A 5,638-nucleotide genomic window follows, 5' to 3' on the forward strand; every position below is an offset into this window, starting at 1 on the left:
GGCCCGCCAGGCCAGCGAACAGCAAGGACAGTATCTCAAAGTTCTCTGGGGATGGGGGAGATATCTGGATTTCTAGGGTGAAGGGAAGAGACCTGGAAGCTTCTTCTTCACCTCCTCGGATGCTCCTGGCTTTCAGCTCATTAGTATCCGTCTGAAGGGAGCTGCTGGAAGTTGTGCAACTGTTGCTTAACTTTGAACTGCGGGATTGCTGTGGCTGCTGCACCTTTGGAGACCTGCCCAGCTTCAGCCTCGAAGGAGGCGTCTGGAGGCAGGAAAAGGAAAAGAAAAAAAAAAGAGAGAACGAGAGGAAGGGAGGAGGACTCTATTGTGTTCTATAGTTATTTGCAGACTTGCTAAAAGAGCTGCCACCCCACAGGCATGGTAATACCCACGGAATGGGAATTTCACTCGCTTTGGAAACCCCCCTCTTCCGCTCTCCACGCCCAACAACACAGGGTGAAGTGAACACACATAAAAGATTTAAAAGTAAATACCTCCACCTCCCATCCAGCTCCAGTCTGTGAAAAGTAATCTGACGGAGGCAAGCAGGAGTGAGGGCCAAGAAGTCTTTGCCCAGCGATTTGACACAAAATTCCCCCGCCCGGGGTGTCAGTGCTGTAACATACATCGAGGAGCGAAGCTGGAGGCTGGATCGAGGGAGACTCCCAGACCCCTGAGGAATCTGAGCCCCGAGTTTCCCCCAACTCCGTCCCTCTACTCTTCAAGGTCATCTTCCAAAAGCTGGAGGACCTGAAGGACCAAAGGGCTCCAGGGCTGAATGATCACAGCACTGGCACAGGAACCAGCCAGGGTTTGGGGTCCCGACCCCGCCGCATCTTTGGCACTTACTGGCCCTTTTAGACCACGGGAGTTTGAACGAAGAGCCAACTGTTGGCTCTCGCCCCTCGAGTAGTAAATTGAGAAAGGACGCGCCGCGAGGACTTCAGGGAACTGAAGTGTGCAGGTCGAGGGGCTGGCTGACATCACCTAGTCTCACGTGATCTCGAACCCTGGCCCACGGCAGCCCCGGCAGAGTTGGGGGAGCGCACGCGGGTGCGGGCGGCAGCGAGCAGCGCGGGAGGAACTCCCCTGCCCCGCGACGCCGTGGGAAAGCGCTGTCCAAGGGCGAGGCCCTGCAGAAACTTCCCAAGACATTTTTTCTAGGATTCCGTTTCCACTCCCCTCCTCCGACTCCCCTCTCTTCTGCCCCCGCCCGCTCGCCCCAACTCCTGCCCGCCCCAGGCCCTGCCTGCTGCGCTTCTAATCTTGGGCTTCCGTAGCAGAGGGAGGGAGGGAAAAGAAACTGTGGCTTCACTCTGAATACCACTTCAGGACAGGGGATCTCTGGACCACTAGAAACACGAAAGGCTCAGACTTTCTTTGGGAGCACACCCTCCACCCTCAACAAAAGCAAGCAAAAAAAGTGATCTCAAAGGTTTCTATAATTTTTATATGTCCTGATTTATGCAGAATTATACAGAGCTCAAAAAAATCATTTTTCCAAAATTTACTAGCATAACTCTTCTCTAGTCCTCTATACTGTATACACATATATGTATTTTATATAACATTATTATCTAAAATTTGTTGTTTATTGTTTGTAATTGTACATAAATATTATATATAAGCCATATATATATATATATATATATATATATATATATATCCCTAACTGTTAGAAATTAGCCAATTTATTACAATAGCCAGTGCTTTAATTCAGTTACCTTTTTTCTACTCCTGGAAGATAGGATAATTTTTTTAAAAAATACAGTCATCTTTTAAATGGATCTGTGGTAGTGGTACCAGAGAAAACCTTTAAAATACTGAAAGTCGTAAGTAGTAATGACATATTTTGTTTTACATGTATGTGTGTGTATATATATATATATATATCTCACATATACATACACACTTTACATGCAGCGTAAATAAAACTATATTTAGGGTGTACTTCAGTTTCAGTTCTTGACTTTATTTTACAAGCACATCACAAAAAATCATTTAAACTATCATGGAAACTTGCCCAGTTATTCTAAGTTGTTCAAAATAGAATCCCCTAAAGCTATACTGCTTGCTTATTAATATGATGGCTGCAGCCAATTTGCAAAGAATGTTGCATTTATAAATATCCCTGCATTTCCTATAGTTTTGGTTCTCCACCCTTATTAACATTATTTGTATATGTAGTTTTCATATAAAACAATTTTTAATAGAGGAGTTTAATGGAACAAGAGGAAACATTCTTTACTAGCATAATCTTATGCTGAGTTTCAAGTTCGCACAAATGAACCTCATTTAGGATGTTATTATTCCTCACATAAAATATTCTATTAATACTATTTATGACAAGCTCTTTGATGTGTAAGAATTAAATATCTCTCAGATATTAAAAGCTGAAAGGAATCAAAAACATGGGCACTAATATCTAAATAGAAAAGTAAGCAAGTAACAATTTGAAAAGAAAATAACAAAACCATGTTTAAAAAAAAACTAGTAACCAGATATTGTATAGGTAAATTGAAATGAGATTTTATTTTGCATCTACCAAATTGCCTGATTTTTAAAATGATGATTCTCAGCTCTGTCAGTATGATGGTCAGAGTAGTGTTGACATATAGTATTAGACAAGGAACTGGCTATTTTTCTTTACAGGGTAAAAAGTAGGTAAAAAATTATCTCAAAGTGAAAATTAGGCAAACTAATAACTGCATGTCCTTTCAGTGATATAATGGAGCCTTGTCTAATAGTTCTTCCCAAAGATAATCCAGTCCCCTGGCAGAATGCAATTTTTTAAACTTACTATTTACTACTGATTAGGCCCAGACTCTGTGAAATTTAGGTTTAAGTTGTGTTTTAAGAAAAAGGAAAGATGCAAGTAGAAAGATAACTCAAAAGGTTATAGTTTTATTGCACTGTAGGACATCAACCAATTTTACATCTAACTTAGTTTTATTTCAGCCTTCTGTCTTTAATTCACTAACTATATATAGCAGTCTTCCCTATCCTCTTTTGGGCCAGTTTTACAATTCTGCTGAGTTCCTCATTAATAAGTCAATCTTTGACACTTGCCCACTATATATTTGTATGAGATTCATAATAGCAGTTTTTTGAAAATTATACTTTGAAAAACTCTGAGCATGCATCTGTCCTTTTCTGAACCAATAGGAAATCTTCATAGAAGAAAGATGGTTACTTATCTGTACAATCCCTATCTTTCCCTATGTGTAAAATGTGTTTTGATGGCAGAAAATAGAATGTTCTTTCAATCATCTCTAAGTATACAGCTCAACCAAAATAAATAGAAAAGGTATATTTCCTTACATATTTAAATTAACATGAAAAATCAACAGGGAGGATGGTACATTATACTTGATAATAAAAGAATGAATATTCTCTTCAATCAAATGAACATTATTTAATCTGTGGTTGAGGTGTTATCAGAAGCTAAACAGTGTTAAAACATGTATTCTGATAGAAAGCCCTGTTTTTGAAGGCGGTATAACAGACAAATGTATCAATTTTTTGTCTAGTTCATTCATAGCCTCTCTTCATATTAGGAAGTTGTTGGTTTTTTGTTTATTTTTTGCTGCACCACGCAGCATGTGGGATCTTATTTCCCTGACCAGATATCAAACCCATACTCTCTGCAGTGGAAGCACGTGGAGTCCTAACCACTGGACAGCCAGGGAATTCCCTAGGAAATCTTTTTTAAATCGAATTTTTCCAGTGTTATTGAGATATAATTGACATACATCACTGTATAAGTTTAAGGTGTACAGCATAATGACTTACATATATTGTGAAATGATTCTTGCAATAGGTTTAGCCAGCATCCATCATCTCATAGATACAATAAAAAGAGAAAGCAAAAAAGAAAAACAAATTTTTCTTTTTTGTGATTAGAAGTCAGGATTTACTCTCTTAACGTTAATATACATTATATACCTGTGTTAACTATAGTCATCATGCTGTTCATTAACATCCCTAGTCTTATTTATCTTGTAACTGGAAGTTTGTACCGCCTACCTCCAATTCCCCCTCCCCCCAACCCCATCCTGACTTCTAGTGACCACACTCAAGACATTTTATTATATGAACTTTTCTGACTTTTAGCTTTAGCACAGATGACTTCACTAAAAGGGTAGCAGATATAAGTATAGGGGTTAAGAGCATGAGTTTTGTAGCCACAGAGATCTACGTCATAGTAAAGATCCTGGCCACTTCCTAGTAAAGATCTTGGATAAATTACTTGATGTGTCTGAGCCTCAGATTTCTGATAATAATAATGCATTCTCAGTTTTCATTAGACGTAAGTTTAGAAGAATTTTAACTTTTTAAAAAAATACTGTCTTGTACAGATGTGTTGTATTCTTATTACTAGAAATTTACTCTTCACATTTTAATGATTAAATTGGCTTACTGGTGTAATTATCATACACATCTGTGCTAGTAAGAGCCAGTTTTCCCCAGGGCCTGCATGAAAAAAATAGCAGAGCTGAGGTTCTAGATCTTGGATTACACACAGGTACTTGACTCTGAGCCAGTTTATCACCACTCATATGGTAATCTGTGAGGAAATAACATACTACAGAGCTTGTTATAATCAATCAGTTTATCTGATTTACTGAAAACCCCATTTTCAATTAAGGGGAAAAGAGTAAGATAGAGAACCTGTTTTGTTTGGACAACAAATAACTCAGAAATAATTAAAACTGGCCAGAAGAGTGGAATCCAAACTTGAATGAGAATCTTTGGACAATCAAGATGTGGCAAAAGGGCACCATGTAGAACAGAGCTGTTTATATAGCAAAAGGTAGAAAATCTCAAAAAAGTTAGTGGAGGATACGGTTAAACTGAATTCCAGAGCTATTATTTTTATTCCAATGAGTGTCTATCTTCTAAAGTTCTTTCCTATCTTAAGATTGCTCATGGAAATAGAAAACATGTCTAAAGAGTGGAACAGATGTATTTTTTTGTCACAGAATCTTTTAAATAATGAATGTAGGTGTCATGGGTTATGAAATAACCTCTCTAAAAGTTTTGAGCAAGGAAGAGATAACAATTTTGAATGGTTTAGGAAAAGCCCAGAAGCAGAGATCCCATTTCAGCTCTAGGATTCTATTACTGGCAGTATTCTTTTGATTCTCCAAAAAAAAGTTTAGAATGGCCGTCTAAGCTTTTGTAGGATTTACGTAATCATGTCTAATTAGTCATCCAGCTAATAGGTGGCTCCAAGCTTTTAATTAATTAAACAGTATTTGAATAGCTGGCTGGTTGGGGGTTGGCCAGATACCTGTGTCCTAAATAAAAGGCCAAATTTCTTCACTTGGTAGCCATGGCTATTATTAACTCTAAATGAGATAAAGTGACAAATCCATATAAGGAAGGCTGCTACCAGTAATTGCTCAACTTCATGGGACTTCCCTGGTGGCACAATGGTTAAGAATCTGCCTACCAATGCAGGGGACATGAGTTCGATCCCCGGTCCGGGAAGATCCCACATGCCACAGAGCAGCTAAGCCCATGCGCCACAACTACTGAGCCCGCGTGCTGCAACTACTGAGCCTCTGTGCCTAGAGCTCATGCTCTGCAACAAGAGAAGCCACTGCAATGAGAAGCCCGCACACCGCAACAAAGA

Source organism: Leucopleurus acutus (assembly GCF_964270905.1).
Source record: "Leucopleurus acutus genome assembly, chromosome: 11".
In the NCBI taxonomy this organism is placed as follows: Eukaryota; Metazoa; Chordata; class Mammalia; order Artiodactyla; family Delphinidae; genus Leucopleurus; species Leucopleurus acutus.